This window comes from Chrysemys picta, chromosome 4, assembly GCF_011386835.1.
Source record: "Chrysemys picta bellii isolate R12L10 chromosome 4, ASM1138683v2, whole genome shotgun sequence".
Classification (NCBI taxonomy): Eukaryota; Metazoa; Chordata; order Testudines; family Emydidae; genus Chrysemys; species Chrysemys picta.
This window is the reverse complement of record NC_088794.1, coordinates 59,224,387-59,242,973: the sequence shown is the minus strand read 5'-3', so window position 1 is coordinate 59,242,973 and position 18,587 is coordinate 59,224,387.

Genomic DNA, 18,587 nt, shown 5'->3' with positions numbered 1-18,587 from the left:
GGAGCGTAGTGTGGACATGCAAAAGTGATTTACTTACTGCAGTGGCTGTTTGCAGTGTAGACTTACCCTAAGTTCAAGACTGAAACAAAGATTGTCAGCCGATGCAGGCGGTTAGATGTGTCTCCATTCCCAATCCCCTGCTGTTCCAGAGTGGATGGGAGTCACAAAATTCACTTTAGCATCACCAGGAAAGGAGGAAGGATAGGCTAGTGACTACAGCAGTGGCCTGGCAAGCCACGAGATCTGTGTCCTGCTCCTAGAACTGCCCCTGACTCACTGGACAACCTTGGGCAAAATCATATTTTGACTCTGTGCTTCAGTTTATCCACCCGTAAAACCGGTTACCACTCACTGACTGTATAGGGGTGTTGGGCGTACATACATGGGATCATTTTGAGTAACTTGAGCGGACGCACACACATCTGATTGTAGGTTATTGCTGGTCCTCAGGAACATGTGATATCCTTTTAGTGGACCAGCAAATAAAGGCACAGACCCCCCCCCCAACACACACGCCACAGGGTGTGTGTGACAACTTCAAAGCCGCGCATCCCCAGCACTCGTGAACCCCAGAAGCAATGAGGCCCAGATCCATGGGACCCATGGCAGTTAAGGGCCTAAATACCCTTGAGGACTCGGGCCTGAGTTAATCACGGAACCCCATACATCCTTTCAGGCAATGGCCAACCCACTTTGCACCTGCAAGGACACAGACCAGTGATACGTGCTACAATGTGCTGTGGTGGCTGCCCTTGGCCACCCGCTTGGACTCACTGTGACCTTGACCAAGTCATTTCCCTGCTCCACCTTCGGTCTGCCCCTCTGTACAATGTGGCTAGTAATATTTCCCCAACCTCACAGGGGTGGCATGTGGGTGAATTGTATGCAGGCACGTTTTCAGACTGTCTCTAATTACTTAAATTACTTAGTTCTTCGGGGATGTGACTTGTCTCTTTGTTCAGGGTTTGCACGGCGCCTAGCATGGTGGGGGCCTGGGCCGGGACCGGGATCCCGGGGCGTTACCACCGTACAAAGAAGTCATCACAATTAGGGGTGCCCAACTCAGATATCTAAGGCCTCATCGGTGGAGGGCTCGAGCTCCTACTGACTGGGACAGGAGCTGGGGGTAACTCAGCCTTCCAAGATACACGCCCTAGGCCTCTCCGTTGGCTCCTACCAACCTCCAAAATCTGCTTTGGAAAAGGGTGGTGGCCTCAGGGCCTGAATCGCTTCCCCTCCCTCAGCTTCCCCAGGAGTAGGTACTTCTAAGGCTCCTGCCCTTAATGTCCTTTGAGACCTTGCCATAGTGCTACCCATTGGCCTACGAACCGGGATCCCGGAACAGACCTTCCAGTCTCACGCAAGAGCAGCCTCGGGGTACAACAGCTCCCCTCCCATGAGAACCTGGAGGCGCCCCGCTCGCGGAAGAAGGGGAGCACAGTTGGGGCACGCTGCCCTGTGGGAGATCCCTGCTATGTAGGAGAAAAGCCCCCAACGTGGACCAGGGAGCTTTGGGTTGACTTTTTTACCACAGGCTTTTTGGGGAGTAGGTGCTGCATGTGGGGAGGGAGCAGTTGCCCTTGGAGGCAAAAAACCATTGCTAATCTGCTTTGTGAATGGAGCAGCATGGAGGGCTGGAGAGGGGGAGATGGGAGGGAGAGGGAGCCACATGCCTGAAATTCCTTTATCTGGGTGGGCTCTTTCTCTGCAGACTCTCAGGATGTGGGAAATGGAAGATGAAAGAAGCTGCATTTCCACCCTCTCGGGTTACAATGTCTAAAACAGAAAAGGCTGGTGGAAGGGGGCGGGGGGGCTGCTACAGGGAGACCTGGTTTGGGAAATGGCACAGGGAGAGAGAGAGACTGGGTACTGGGGGCGGGGGCTGCTGGAGCTTGGGGGGGATCATGTTTCACATCACATCAGAGCTGTGGAATTTCCTCTGGTCTGGGGGTGCCTTGCAGAGAAGGGGTAGGCTGGGATTTTAAGGGGTTTTAGGGCTAGCTTGGGATGAATAATAGCCCAGAGGCAAATGATGCAGAGTGTTACTAAGTGACTGATGTTTACAAAGCTAACCCTCCTGCAGAGAAATGGGGGTGGGGGTGGGTGAGCATATCTGTGTGATGTGTGCATGGAACCCTGTGACAGAGCAGGGACTGGGTGTGTGTGTGGGGGGGTATATATAGCACTTCCCTTACCACCAGAGCTGGAAAAATGAATCCCAGCCACCGTTTGGTTCCTCTAATGCAACCGCTTTCTCTGCTTGAGGGAGATCCAAGCATAGGTGCTGGAACTGGGGTGCGGCAGCACCCCTTGGCTTGAAGTGGTTTCCATTGTATACGGGGTTTACAGTTTGGTTCAACGGCTCTCAGCCTTTCCCCCCTACACTCTACAAATTGCTCCAGCCCCCCTGGATCCAAGATTGGATCAGCATTTCCTCAAACGTACCCTTTCTTCGGATCTATCCCAGGAGCAGTTGTGTCCAATTTTCTTTATAACTATGCCACTTGATCATGTATATTCTAAAGTCAAGCTGCATTGCTCAGCAGCAATTGGTCAGGCAAGTCACATGGGCATGGTTTCTGCCCCCCTCCTTGGCTGAGGACAGGAGCTCTGCCAGCGGGGATATTACTGCCAGTAGCTACAAAAATTGGCTTTCCCTGATTGTGTGTCCTGGGCTGCTTGGAGGAGCCAAGAAGAGCGCAAACACAGGCACAGCGAGAGATCTTCAAAAATCCCAGCAAATATTGTCGGAAATATTTCTGCGTCATTCCCTCAATGTTACACAAGATACAGATCCGAGTACTCACATGTGGAGTGAGCGTTTGGCCCAGTCTACCCTCCTTTTAAATGAAATTCAGGAATCAAAAACTGTATTAGAACCATCTTTAAAAATCACAAGCCAGCTGGTCAGCTGGTGGAAACTTGGCCTACCTCCACTGACACCCATTGATACCAGCTGAGAAACTGGCCCCATTTTCTAGCCTGGGCTTTACACCCAGGTTTGCAAACCATCTGGAAGAGGCAAATTATCAGAGGAGCTCAGCTTCCACTTAGGTACCAAAATGAATGGACAGATTGGAAAACCTGCCCCCAAAGGGTCACAACGCTCGGAACAAAGCACTTCTGAAAACCTAGGGGCCTAAATGGGAGCTGAGGCCTGTGGAAAATCTGGCCTCAACGGTGGATACTGAGCCCTTGCTGTGCTAAACCCAGGTTAATGCATTTTTTGTCATTCTTGTTATGAAGCAGTGTTGGCCCCATGTATGCAAGCAGGACCAAAGGGTGATGTTACAACACCGTCTCCCAAACCAGACTAAACAACTGGCCTTAAACAAGGTCAATTTCTTAGGCTGTAGCTACACTAGACTTTTTAGGGGGGTATGTGCGCGCATGTGGAAATTCGCCTACAATTGCATAGGCTTTGGGGCAGCTCTAACATGGATCACCACTGTGGGCACTTACTAGGGCATCACCTATCCCTGCTCAAAGCAATTGCAGAGCACACAGCTGCCTGAGCCCTGGCTGCACTAGTCCAGAGGGGACCTGGGAAAATCCCTAATGTGGGTAAAGAATTCCCCTTCCCCTACTCACAACGGAGGGCTCCACCCATCGGAGGCACTTCCCAGCCCCTCTTAGTGCAGGATCCAACCATCTTGCAACCGTGAATGTATTTCACAATACCTCTGTGAGGAGGGGAAGTTCCATTATCCCTATTTTATAGATAAGGAACAGAGAGACTGAGGCCACAGAGTTGAACCTATACATCCTATGTCCTAGGCTAGTGTCCAAACCACCGGACCATCCCGACACTCTGTATCTCGGGGAAACACCCCTGCACGCCCATGTTCATCCTTATAATATGATTGTGTGGTATCCAATGCAAAGTTTGTCATGTTGGGTGTCTTTGGAAGGCTCATGATGCACTGAGCATTGTTGTTATAGTGATATTATAGGTTGTAATTTCATGTATATAGTTATGAGGCTGAAAATGTGTCCTCATGGCTTAAAACAAGCTGAGGCAAAACTTCCAGGAAAGGAGGGGCAGTTCACACCTCATCAGGGCATGTATGGGACAAACCCAGCCCAGCCTCATAGGAAAAAAGGACACTGGCCTAGGCAGCAACAAAGGATCTGTTGGACTTTTGAGTGAGTCACCCCCCTTCCCTTGGTCATTCAGGGACTACGATGAGGTAATGCTCACCTGATTCTGAAGGGGGGGGGGAAGCCAAGAGGGAAGAAAGAACATGATAAAAGTGAGAGACGTTCGCCATGCTCTTCCTCTCTCTTCCACCTCCATCTACAGACACCACCACCAAGCGACTGAAGCACTGATCAAAGGGGAGAGCCTGGCTGAAGGGCAACCAGCCAGCCTGTGGTGAGAAGCATCTAATTTTGTAAGGGCATTGAAAGTGTTAAGATCAGCTTAGAATGTGTTTTGCTTTTATTTCATTTGACCAAATCTGACTTCTTGTGCTTTGATTTATAATCACTTAAAATCTATCTTTTGTAATTAATACATTTCTTTGTTTATTCTACCTGAAGCAGTGCGTTTGGTTTGAAGCGTGTGGGATAGCAAGCCTGGTACATATCAATGTCTTTGTTAAATTGATGCACTCATATAAACTTGCAGCATCCAGCAGGCATAACGTGACACTGCAAGACGGAGGTTCCTAGGATTGTGTCTGGGACCGGAGATATTGGCTAGTGTCATTCGGTTGCACAATCCGAGCAGCGGCTGGCCAAAAGTGCTCACTCACATAGCTGGGAGCAGCTGACATACCAGAGGCTGTGCGTGAACAGCCCAGGAATGGGGGTTCTCACAGCGGAGCAGGGTAAGGCTGACTCCCAGAGCCGAGGACTGGAGTGACCTAGCAGATCACCGGTCCAGATAACACCAGGGGAATGTCACACGTCCTTCCTGTACATCAGCGGTGGCAGAGGCTGTGACAGAAGCACTGGCATGGATGCCATAAAACAACCCCTGGCTCCAATCCAGTTCAGCAGCAATGTCTTACCCCCTTCGGTCTATAGGGGTTGTCACGTTCTGGACAGGTCATTGTAGGTCTCTCCCCTCCCCACCCATTCATTAGATGCCTGTTTGTCCTGGGAGCAGATAACAAAGGCCCCAGGGCACAGCCCGTGCAGCTAGCGGAGCAGCAGGACTTCCAGGCACTCCGGTCACTCAGACAGAGCCAGCCAGTGGGCAGCAGTGTTGCCAGGCTGAGCTCGCTCAGAGGGATGCCCTTCATGGGTCCCAGCATTGCCAGGCTCCGTCCATGCAGGAAAGCCCAGCTGGTGAGGATGGCGACAGTGCTGGGATCAGGGCTGTGCCAGAAGCAGGTGGTTTAAGGCCGCAGCGAAAACCAGCTCAGAAGGCAAGTGGTTCCCCTCCTTCTGTCTCTGGCCAGTCATTTTAAGCCAGCGCCGTGTCGTTTCAGAAGCGAGCAAAGTGTTGGGTGAAGAATGTTCATTTGGGCAGGCAGGTGCCCTGCATACAGCTCTGCCTGGTCCCAACCTGCAGCACCTCCTGCTCGTCCTGTTCTGGACCTCTTCGATGCCCGAGACGGGGGCTCCTCGCTGGAGAAGTGGAATCGGCCCAAGGCATGTGGTGGTTGGGTGGCAGCCGCTCGGATTAATGTGAGCCCCACGTCACTTTCATTGGGCCCAGAAAGCTGGGATCTGAACGAAGTCTTAGGAGTGAACAGCTCAAAAGCCCCTGCGCTGTGTAATGGACCCTCACACCTAGGATGTGCTTATCTGGGGCGATTTGCCCCAGGCTTCTCTTTATTAATTGTCTTTATTTACAGGCTCCATGCTGACTGATGACACCGCAACCCAAACACAGAGCACGGCTCTTAGGGTCTTTTACACATGTCCACACCACCAGTACCGCATTCACTCAGCGCTAACAGGTACTGGGCCCTGCCGGGGCAAGACACCTGGGGGAGCGGGACGGACAAATGGGCTGACCTCAACTGAGAGGCTCCTTTGAGATCTCTTTCTTGCCAGACCACAAGCCAAAGGAGCTGCATAGAAACCTACCCCTGGTCCTAGTGATTATCCCTGAGCTCACAAGGGAATGATTTCTCCCATCGTCTCATGCAGTTCGCAGTGGTATATCGATAGTGGTGCCCAGTGCCCTTTGCTCACAAAATGCCTGGATTCCTCAGCAAACCCGTGCCATTGCTTCCCTATTCAAGCATGGCTCATTTGCCCCATCCAGGGAATCCACAGTGTATACACTCTACTACGAACCTCAGGGCTGGCAAGAGGATTTCTGCACCTAGGCCTTAAAAGTCCTTGGCTCCCTTACCCTAGCTCAAGGTCTGCATCTCGCTCCTGGCCTGTCCCTTTCACATCATTGTTTGCATTTCCCCACGGCATGACCAGAGAGTCCCACTTTTATGCCAAGCGGGGGCGGGGTGTCTCAAGTTCTTGGATATTAGGGACAAAAGACATAATTCAGGGGATGCCAAGACAGGAGGAGGAGAAATGCTGATTGTGCGCAGCACGGTTTCGAGATCAGAGCAGGGGCCTGAGAGTCAAGTGCGCTTCCTAACTCCGCCACTGACTCGCTGTGTGACCTTGGGCAAGTCCTTTCACTGATCTGTGCCTCGGTTTCCCTGTTTCTAAAGAAAAGGGATAATGATAACCCCCCCTCCCCTTCACGTGGGACTGATGTAGTGGAAGTGCCTTGAGATCCTCGGATGGGAAGTGCTAAGGAAGGGCAGAGGCTTAGCAATAGGCCTTAGCTACACTGGAAATTAGCTAGTCACTGAAGCAGCTGCAACCCTGTATTCCCCCTAGTATAGAGCAGGAAAGGTGTGATCTGTCCCCATGCAGCTCCCCCTGGTCTCAAGCTCCACTGGTGCAAACAGCATCATTGCTCGCCTGCTCTGCGGGCTTCACATGGGCACAGCTACACCAGAGGCTGGACTTGGGGCTAATTCCCAGCGTAGCTAAGGCCTTAAATGGAGTCAGACTCCAGTACAGCCGAGAGGACTCGCTGCTGCTCTGACGTCCGTTGATCTCCACAGCCTGTAAAAGGAAACGCCTCCCCGGGGACTGAGAAGGGAGAGTCTGGTGCGGAACACGTCTTTGTCCTGTGAAACCTGAGGCACTGGGGACAGGGCGCCCTTGACACAGTCTGTTCCGTGGCACCTTCGTTCCCGGGGGCACATTTGTTTGGACGACTCGAAGGGGAGGTCACTGCCGTTTGCCCTGGATTTCACTCACTGCATGAGTCTGACTGGAGACCCCAGTACTGGCCTGCGGGGGGTTGTGGGACCTGGTGCACAGTAAGACAGGCGAGGACCTTCCTGCAGGTGGGATTTGGCACAGGGCTGGCCGGGGGTGGGGTGCTTTGATAGGCCATTGCTGGAGAATTGGAGTGACCGGGGAAGAGAGGGATCAGGGCGCTGAGGGCAGGGCAAGGGTTTGACCAGTTTGAATTAGGTGGTGGGTAGGGGGCTGGCAACTGGAAGGGGGGCTTCAAGCCACTGGGGAGAGGCACTACCCCCTGAGAAGTGCAGGGCCCAATGCCAATGCCCAAGGTGTCCAGGCATGCGCTGAATGTGCCGGTGCTCATCAGAAGCACAGAGTCTTCTCCCCTCTCAGATCCAGGCTGGGTCAGTTTGCACGGTGCACAGTTGATCTTGCATTGAAACAAAAGGGAAGTGGGCCTCCCGGCTCCCAGACCATAAGACGTCCATCGTCTGCAATTGGTGGGAAATGATGTCATGTGCAGGGACCCCGGAGCGTCTGGGATTGGTGTGGGGGGGGTGCTGTCTGTGGTGGCTGCTTCCTCTCTCTGAACCTTGACCTTAGCAGATGAGCGTGAGATCAGGGAAACATTTTACCCATTGTGAGATCAGCCCTTCTATTTAAAAAACTCCACAAGTCACACGGCATCCCTAGAGGAACACAAGAGCACTTGTCTCTTGCTGGCAGGTGACCGTCTGATGAGCTGCCTGGCTTTGATCCTTCCAGAAGCCACTGCCCCAAGTGGAATTCCAGGAGTCAGTCGGGATGGCCATTTAAGGTGCTGTCCTTGCATCAGATTAGTCGCCTTGTTTATCTGTTCAGGGAGGGCTGAGGGTGGGAGCAGTGGGGAACTCACTAAAGGGAAAGTATCTGCACAGTCCACTGCTGCAGCCTCACAGACCATGTCTTGGGGCTGGACTCCCCAGGTGGCTTTGGTTCTTGTTGTGCTCCCAAAGCAAATGAAAACACGTTACATGGGAGAGGGGTGTTAGCGCAGAAGGCTGGGATTCCGGACTCCTGGGTTTGATTCTCAGCTCTGGCAGGAGAGTGTGATCCAGTGGTTAGAGCAGGGGACAGTGATTCGGGACTCCCCTGTTCTGTTTCCCCTCTGAAGGTAGTGTTACCTAATGGTTAGAGCAATCTGCCATGTGACTCTGACAAGTCACCAACCCGCTCTGTTCTTCTATCTGCCCATATGTAAAAATGAGGCATGAACATTAACCTACCTCACAGGGGGTCAAGAGGATGGATGAGCGCTTGTCAGGCAGAGCTGGGCAGAAACAGGTTTCCCATCCCACAAGAATTTTTGAGAGATCGAAAATGTTTCCAGAGCTGAATGGGGACAAAGTCAAAAAATGGACAATTTCACAAAGCGATCAGCTGAAGAAAGAAAATGGGATGGGGTCAAACAAAGCCTTGTGTTTTCATCATTTCAAAACGTTTTGTTTGGGTTCCAACCTTTGACAACATTTTAATCTCTTTAGTTTAAATCAACTCAAATTTCAAGCCAAACAGTTGTTTCAAACCCCAAAACAAAGCTTCTCGTTTTTAAAAAAAAAGTCAGATGGGTCATTTCAACAATTTCAAAGCTTTTTTTTTTTCCCCGCAGAAAACTTATTTGAGTCAGGCAATTGATCAAAACAGATCGTTTCCCACGAACGGTTTCGATGAATCAGCATTTACCGATGGAAAGAAATGTTCAGTCAGAATTTCCCAACCAGCTCCGTTGTCAAGTGCTTTGCGAGGTGCAAAGAACCACGCCACACTTTTCTTTCTATTGTGGGGATGGGAAAGGCTGGCAGATGTTCAATATTAAGTAACGGAGGGTATTAAAATGGGAACGGATCTCCAGGGAATGATTACACAAGGGACTGCCAGCTCTGTGAAGCTGAGAGAGGCAAAGGACACTAGGCGTTTGACTGTAGCTCGTTCCTAACCCCAGTGTGGAGGTGGCTGTAGACAGCTGCCCCATGTCCAGGATCAGGGAAAAATCACAGCAAGGTGAAGTAAAATCATCAGCCAACATTTTCCATAGGGATTCTGGGGGATTCCATCTTTGGGTCCCTCATACCTTAAAGAGGCCTGATTTCCAGACAGCAGGTGCTCATCACTTTCTAACTGTCATAGGGCCAGCCACCTTCCCCACACATGACCAGTGGTGGCCCTGCAAGCAGTCCTTGCCTCAGTTTCCCCCTTAAAGGGCTTCTTAAATAACCTCCACACACAGACTTTGCATCCAATATCACCCACCCCTCAGGGTCTGGTTTTATGAACAGACCGGTTCAAAATAAAGTGCTCACATCCATCTGTTTACCCTCTTACTGGGTCACTCCCAGGCCTTCCCTGCCTGTATTCTCCCACTTCAAAGGCCTAGGCTGGCAGTTGAGCGGGCGCGGGCCTGGGCCTGCTCAACTGCCATCCCCCTTCTTTCTGCAGCTTCCTGCTATTTTTTATAGGGGAATCTGCTCACCCCTGCTCAGGTGCGCCTCCTTAGGAACCAGGGCTCTAGCCCTTAAAGGGGCCAGTCACCTTATTCCACTAAAGATCAGGCCCCCTTTACAGCATCTCAAGCTGAAATCACTCGTCACTTTTGCAAATCGTGGTGGGCGCTCTTGTAAGCGTGAAAAGAGTCGCTGCTTCCCAAGGACTCTCTGCTGTCTAAAACCACATCTAGCCTGTCCTCTGAACGGAAATGACCCCTCTGGTTGGTGGAAGCATGGCTCCCGTGCTGTAGGATCTGAGTGGTCTCAGTTGCCCACTAGCCTGAAACCAGAAAGGACGCTTTCCGTCTGCAACCAAAATGCACCCCTAGGCTTTGAGGATCTGTTTAGGGTCCAGCCGCTTGGTGGCTGGGGGCAGCGTGCTGTGACCATTGGAGCTGGCGCTCTCACAAAGTCTCAGCAGGGCTGCTCATCAGTTGGCCTTTTGAGCGCGGTGGCCCCTAACAGGGCCCCGGGATGGAAGGTGAACGAGAAACAAGGATGGGGAGGGGAGAGAGGCCTCCAAAGTCACAGGGATTCCTCCGAAACGATACCAAGCCCTGCTCCAGGGAACGGTGCCATTTTGTGTCCTTCTGTCACCTTTGATCTGAGCATTTCACAGCACTTCCCAAACAGTAATTAAGCCTCAGGAGTCCTATGCAAAATAGGCCGGTAGTATTACCCCCACTTTAGAATGGGGAAACTGAGGCACACAGCAAGGAAGTGGCCGAGCTAGAAACGGGACCCAGGAGTCCTGGCTTTCAGCTCCCCCCTTTAACAGCTATTATGTTTCCTTGAGCTCTCCCCTTCACGGCATCTGCGCCTTTCAGAGGCCTCAATCTGGCCCAGATGGGTTGTCTCAGGAACAGCTGGGGAACGAGTGAGATGGAGGGAAATGTGCTGCCGTCGAGGGGGGCTGGGAATGCAACCCCTGCCCCTTTCTCCCCAGCCCCTACCGGGCACAGAATGTGGGCAGGTCATTTGTCACTAGCTGTGGGGCCCATCACTGGCTCTGCCCCAGCCTTGCGGCGTGACCTTGGGCAAATCATTTAGGGCTGGATCCTGCAAGGTGCTGAGGGCTCTGGCCTTGATCCAGGGCCGAAGAATGCACTGAACTGTAAGCATGCGAGCAGTCTTGTTGACGTGACATGCTTAGCTGGATCGGGGCTACCATGCAAGCACAGAGTGATTCCCTTCACTGAGATCATGGTGTGCAATCTAAGGCCTTGCTTCCGGAACCAGAGCTGCATGGGAAAGTCAATGGAGATCTCAAGGGTCTGCTCGCATGGATCCAGCTGCAGGATTGAGACTGAAGGGCCCAGTCCAGGCAAACACTTGCAACCGGGCAAAATGCTTCCTGCTGGGAGCAGTCTGATTGGCCTCCCTGTTTGCACCCAGTATAGGAAGCATGCTGGGTAGGGAGCGACTGCCTAGATGGGAACAGAGTGGGAGGGAAGGTCAGGAGGAGGACACATGTGCGGGACCTGACCCCAGCGGGTGTAAATCGGTGTAGCTCAGGGGCCACAGAGCTGAGTTTATTTGCAGCAGCGGAGGAGATAGAGTACTGCCGGTTTACACCTAGGTGAGTATCGGGTCCTGGGAGTTCAGCCAGAGCCGATTCCTTAAAAGATGCAAGATTTTTCACAGCGGCACCCAGAAAACTGGCTTTTTATATTTCAAGCCATTCACAGCTCTTTGGAAAGTTAAAGGGGCGCTTGGTCTCACAGCTCCATGTGTCTCTGCAGGTCCTGAGCAAAGGAATTGCCCATTCCACAGGTACATTCCTTGCATTCTTCTGTCCATGTGCGCTGGAGAGAATGCTGACCCCTGCCACTATGGGAAAATGCCTCTCTCTGCTGTAGGGGATAGGCAAGGGGTCAGGAGATCAGGCAGGAATTCTCTTTCGTCTTTTCATGGTCCTTAGCAGACACCTCCAGCCTGGGCAACTTGGGAGAGCCCCCGGAGAACTGAGGGCAGAAGAGAGCATGTTTCGTTCACGATCCGCTTCTGCAAAGGGGGCTGCCTTGCACCGGGGCTCAGGACTAGAGCAGAGTGACGTTTTTCAGACACCCCCTTTTTTCCACTGAAAAATGCAGGTTTAGGTCGACGGACACATCACGTGACTTTGCGTCAAAGCATTTCCATCCGCAACAAACTCTGGCCAATTGAAACACGTTGATGGTTTCTAAAGGAGACATTTTGATTTTTCCATTTGAGCAGCTTTTCCTTTTGAATTTTTCTTCTGTTTTATTTTTAACAAAAGGGTTAAAAAAAAAACCAACCCTCAAAAATGGGATGAACCGCATGGAAGGTCATTCAAAGCCCATATCTATTGAGTCCTGCCCTCCCCCTGTATTGGTGCCCAGGGTATATTGGCTCATCTTGTCCAGAGATGTGATTCACATCCGTTGCCTGTTTTCTCAGCCACGGATTGAGATCTCCTTGTCCCCCTTGGAACTGAATCTGCTTCCCTGGTGGAATCCAGGGTACGCCAGTGATTCTAGGTCACAGAGGTGGCATAGAATTTGCCTGCATGGCCCCAGTCTTTCCCCTCTCCCATGGCTAAGTGTGATGCACTGGAGAAGAAGCAGTTCAGTGCATCACTCCCGGAAAAGCTGACGCCAGCTAATCAATGTTGCAGACAAGCACATTGAGCGCCAGCTCAGCTGCCCCTGGACAGCTGCTGCTGCTATGTGATATTTCAAGCACCTGCCTGGCCCACATTCTCCCCTTCTGGCCCACTGGACGTGGCCTTGGCCGGTATGCAGGAGAACTCGTGCCTAATTGTCCAGCGTTTTGGAAACGGGAATCCCAGAGTTCACTGGGAAGCAGCCACGGTGCCCCAATGGCATGGCTGTGACCTCCACTTGCTGGGACAGGGGCTTGGCGGGGTTAAAGAGAAACTACGATGCGGTGTGGAAAGTCACTACCAGGCAGGTCAGTGCTCGCGCTGGAATTATCCTCTAGCCCGCCCGGGCCCAGTGATGAATGATCTGTGGAAACAGCTTCTGATAGCCAAGAAGTCCCCCGGCCTGGGCCGCTGTGACTCCCTGCAGGCTGAGGTGTGGCTGTCATGCTGGGGATTCAGGCTGCAAATCGTGAGCTAGGCCCTGAAAGCTGAAGCTAGCACAGGCGGTCTCGGGACAGGCTGGCTGCACAGATAGCTCCGTCCCCGAACGGAGAGTCCTGGCGCCGTGGGACCCTGGTTGATATGTAGATGACCTCGCTGTAATTGGCTCCCGCTCAGCCGGAGGTCTCCGTTGCCAAAACAAGACTATTCCCCAGCACGGTTTCCTAGCTACGAGGCGCTGTCATAACAGCCGCTTGTGCTCTGGAGATCGGTGTCTAGCAGCTACTGGATGGAGCCCAGGTCAGGAGATTCAAACCCAAATATGAAAGCCGGGCACGCTGCCATTGCAGGCAGCGGAACCACAGAGAGGGGGCCGAGCATGTCAACCGCCCGCCCATGCGGCTGGCATTATACCAGAGGCAAGGCAGTCAGATGCACAAGCTCCAGCCGCCCTGAGGGAGGGCTCTCTTCTTGGGGCTCCCCTCAGGTGGGAGCGGGGTCGTCTGGGGAGCCCTTACCAGCACCAGCTGCTCATGCTCCCCTCTGTGTATTTATCCTCATCATTGCAGGGGTCTCCCACCTGTTGCACCAGAAAAGCTGCTGCTGCTGCTTTGGTTTTCAAGGAAGCATCATTCTGTGATGGGTGGGGGAAGCGGGCAGAGCCGCAGCGTTTGATCCAGGCCTTCATGTTGCAGGGCTGGCTGGGCCCAGGGGTTCCGTTCAGCCCGTTGCAGATCTCTGTCCAGATCGAAACGTCAGCAAAGCTCAGGGCTGATAATCATAGAAACGCAGGCCTGGAAGGGACCTCGAGAGCTTGTCTAGTCCAAGGCCCTGCACTGAAGCAGGTCCAAGTAAACCTAGATCAGCTCTGACAGGGGTTTGTTCAACCTGGTTCTTCAAAACCTTCAAATGACGGGGGTTCCACAGCTCCCTGGGAAGCCTGGTCCAGAGCTTAGCTACCCGGATAGAAGTTTTTTCCTAAAATCTAACCTCAGTCTCCCTTGCTGCAAATGAAGCCCATTACTTCCTATCCTACCGTCAGTGGACATGGAGAATGATTGATCCCCATCCTCTTTCCAACAGCCCTTAACATATCTGAAGACTGTTATCAGGTCCCCCCTCAGTTTTCTTTTCTCAGAACTAAACATACCCAGGTTTTTAACTTTTCCTCACAGGTCAGGTTTTCCAAACCTTTTAACCTTTTTGTTGCTCTTCTCAGGACTCTCCAATTTGTCCACATCGGTCCCAAAGTGCAGCGCCCAGACCTGGACAGAGGATGCCAGCTGAGGCCTCACCAGTGCTGAGTGGGACAATTACCGTCCACGTCTTACACACAACACTTCCATTAATACCCCTCAGAATGATATTAGCCTCTTTCGCAAGTGTGTCACGCTGTTGACTCGTATTCCATGTGTGATCCACTGAAATCCCCAGATCCTTTTCAGCAGCATTACCCCCTAGCCAGTTATTCCTCATTGTGTAGTCGTGCCTTTGATTTTTCCCGCCTATGTGAAGTACTTCGCACTTGTCGTTTTTGAATTTCATCTTGTAGATTTCAGATCAAGTCTCTAATTTATGAAGATCATTTTGATTTCTAATCCTCTCCTCCCAAGTCCTTGCAATCCCTCCCGGTTTAGTGTCACCTGCAAATTTTAGAAGCATATTCTCCACTCCATTATCCAAATCATTAATGAAAATAATGAACAGTACCTGACCCAGGACTGACCCCTGCGGGACCCCACTTAATACATGCTCCCAGTTTGACAGTGCACCTTTGATAACTACTCTTTAACTATGGTCTTTCAACCAGTTGTGCACTCACTTTATAGTAATTTAATCTAGACCTCATTTCCCTAATTTGTTTATGAGAATATCATGTGGGACTGTGCTAAAATTATGATATAGCATGTCTACTGTTTCCCCCCTCCACTAGGCCAGTAACCCTGTCAAAGAAGGAAATTAGGTGGGTTTGGCATGATTTGTTTTTGACAGATCCATGCTGGCTATTCCTTAATACTTTATTATCCTCTGGGTGCTTACAAATTGAGTGTTTAATAATTTGTTCCAGTATCTTTCCAGATATCAAAGGTAAGCTGATTGGTCTATAATTCCGCAGGTCCTCTTTGTTCTTCTTTTTAAAGATAGGTTCTATGTTTGCTCTTCTCCAGTCCTCTGGGACCTCACCCATCCTTCATGAGTTCTCAGAGATAATCACTAACCGTTCCAAGATTGCTTCAGCTAGTTCCTTAATTACCCTAGGATGAATTTCATCAGACCCTGCTGACTTGAATACCTCTAACTTATCCAAATATCCTTTAACCTGTTCTTTCCCTGTTTTGGCTTGTGTTCCTTCCCCCGTGTTGTTAATATTAATTGTGTTAAGTATCTGGTCACAATTTATCTTTTTAGTGAAGACAAACAAAATCGGCATTAAACACCTCCGCCTTCTTGATGTCATCAGTTATTAGTTCTTCTTTCCTGCTGAGTAGAGGGACCTACACTTTCCTTCATCTCTCTCTTGTTCCTGTCTCGCTCTGGGCTGTTTGCAGGTCAGGCAACACGGGAGTCAAGCCATGGAATTATTCAGTGGAAAAGCTTGTAACAGAGAAGGACCTGGCAGGATTTAAAACTCGAATCTCATCCTGGCAGGCCCTTGTGCTCTGACATCACCACACAACAGGGACTCCCCCACCAGCCTTTAGGCCATCAGGTGACTGATTCTTGCTGGGGCTTGCTTGGCCATGGACATTCTTCCTGGACATTTGCCTCAGCTCTTTGTAGCTTGATTGCGGCATGTTTGGGTGTCTGATCTGTATATGTAGAAGCCTGGGGTTCTGTTCCTTCCTCCCCCTGTGTGACCTGGGGCAAGTCACTGCCTTGCTCTGTGCCTCAGTTTCCCCAGCTGTAAAAGGGATAATGATACTGAACCCACCTGGTGGGGTGGATTGTCTGTGTAACTGGCTCAGCACTGCAGGCAGTCCAGGGGTCACTTGTTTAGAGCAGGCCTGTTGCTAGAACGACCCAGCTAGGAACAAGGGAATGGGAATGGGCATCTGTTGGGTTGGCCTTTGGAGCCATGGTCGTACCTACGCAGGCGAGATGTTGGGAGGGTGAATCTTGACCGTCAGTAAAGGCCCAGCATTTGGGCCAAAGTGCTTTGAGATCCCTGCATGAAAGAGTCCATAGCCGTGCAAAACAACGGGCCCGACCCTCCACTGAAGTCCAGGCAGCAGCACTGCATTACACTAGCTGAGGATCTGGCCTCACTATTAAGATTTACAAATATTGGTCCAGATTTTATTCTAGTTTGTAATACTCTGCCCATCACCCTGGTCTCTGAGCCCCTGTAACTCCTCCGAAGCACTTGGATACTCCGGGACCTAAAGTCACTCTAGGCTTGCCCAGCTGTAAGCGAGACCAGCAGCTGGCCCATTCGTTCATCATTACCATTATTAGATCAAAGCCAGTAAGCAGATTTGGATAACTGCCCCGCCTCTCACATGGCCTGCAGTGGAGACATCAACTTTGCCTCCTTTGCAGGAACATCTGGGTCTCTGACGTAGTTCTGGAGCTGCAGTGTACTGTGCTGGCCTCTTCCCCGATGGCGAGTTTGCTGTTGTATGTTTAGTGCTGGTGAAAGGTGACAGAGTGACACTGCTGGAGACTGGGGTCCCCTTGTCATCCCTAGAGCAGGGACATCATGGGCAGAGGCTGGGCAAGTTCCCCCTACAGTTCCCTGCCTATGAATATACCTCCATTGAACTATGCCTCCTCTTTACGTTTAGAGCCGAGTCCAGTCTCAATGACTCCTTGAACCTTTGGCCTCTCTGCTGCCAGGCTGCCAACAAGAGGGTAAAGTCGTACCAGTCGTGAGGGTGGATTTGGGATGTGGACACCTGGCCGCTAGTATCAGGGTTGAGAATTGCCAGACTCGTTACATGTAGGCCTTGGACAGCCGCTCATCCACTGGGAACTGGCCTGAGACCAGGAGCAGCTGCGTGTTTGTATTTAGATAGGGCTATTTCTCTCACTCTCTGGTGCCCAATCAGGTCACAGTGTTTGCTCTCCCTCCCTTTCATTGCCTGCCACTAGCACAGCCCAAACCCTTGGAAATCCAGTGTCCAGCCAGCACGCTGGCTGTCCCTCCTGTTGCAGCCCATCACGCTTTGCTGAGGAGCGGGTCTTTGTGTCCTTGGCGGGGGCTCCGTGACTCCAGCTCAGCAGCCGCAGTGTGACTGTCTGTGCCTCGCGGTGCGCTGCGTGTCGCCCAGACCCCTGCCGCTTCGCACACGAAGGCAGTGGGGAGCTGGGAGTTCTGCTGCCAGACGGACACCAGCTTCCAAGGAGGAGATGCAGACGTGCTTTGCTAATCACAGCGTTCTAGGAGCTTCCCAAACTATTTCCCTGCCTGTCTGCATTGCCAGAGCCATTGGAGTCAGGGCTGCTTTTGTATTTGAGTGCAGGGCGGCGGGGGGAGCTGAATTTCCCTGTTTATAAAGAAAGAGCCCTTGTGCTGGATTTCTCACTCAGCTCTGCTCGTGCAGCTCAGTCCTGACCCTTATTCCAGTCCCAGGGCCCCACAGAGCTCTGCCAGTGCCCCTTGGTCCTGACCCCTTGCAGCCTGAACACTCCAGTCCTGCCACCACCTCTGCCAGTGCACCTGTCCTTGGAGATGCTTCTCTACCTTGACTGTTCCCACCCAGTGATGAGGGTTGTGGAGGCAAACTTCCCTGGACGTGACAGCACTGACTGGGGGATCACGACTCAAGAGGAAGCAGTTTCCACAATCCCGACTAAGCCTCTCGTGATATGAAAGCCTCAGAGCGATACTGATAAAGAAATTCCATTCCCAACTTGTCTCCCTCTATCCCTCACACACACCTACCGTAACCAGACTGCAGGCTGATACCAGCTGTATGTCTCCTCTCCCTGCCAGCTGTGTCTTGACAGCAAGTGGGCCCAGCAGGAGGCAATGCTGGGTTTTATCTGCTAAGTATATAACATGCCACGTTATGATGATCCACTCAGACCAGGGCCCCATTGTGCTAGGTGCTGTACAGACACACGGCAAGAGACAAGTGTGCAAGGGGAGAAAGGGCCAGGTGACTTGCCCAAGGGCACACAGCAAGTCAGTGGCAGAGCCAGGAATAGCGCCCACGCTGATTCCTAGGCCACTGCCCTGACCACTAGGACAACCTGCTCCCCAGGGATAATTGTTTCTAAAAATCAATCTGGGGCAGGGAAGAGGATGGGTTTCTCTGTCTCATAGATTGGTTTCATGTCCCTAGGGAGACTGGCCTCTTCCTTCCCCGAAGAAGTCTGGGTGGGGTTCACATGTGGCCACAAGGGGGAAGAATCAGCCTCCCCACGAGGAAGCCCATCTGGACAACATCAGGGAGGGGCACCTGGGGACAGCGCCGGTAAAGTGCATGCGGGGACAGGATGGGGCTGACGCATGGCAGGAGGTTGTGCAAGGTGCAGCACTATGAGGTGTGGCCCAGTTCGTGTCAGCACAAAAGCTGGGATGAGGAGATGGAGGAGATGGGAAGGGGCGTCTCAGGAGAACATGAGGTGGGGGCATATCGGGGCAACATCAGGGAACAAAATATCATGACAGCATCGGGAAGTGGCATATCAGGACACAAGACGGGGATGACGAGCCATGTGAAAACCCCATTAGGAAGATGTGTGGGGATCTTGACCAGTTCCTCATGGAGATTACTGCCCCCAGAGCCTCCCCCCGGTGGGCCAAGGCCAGTGCAATACCATGTTCT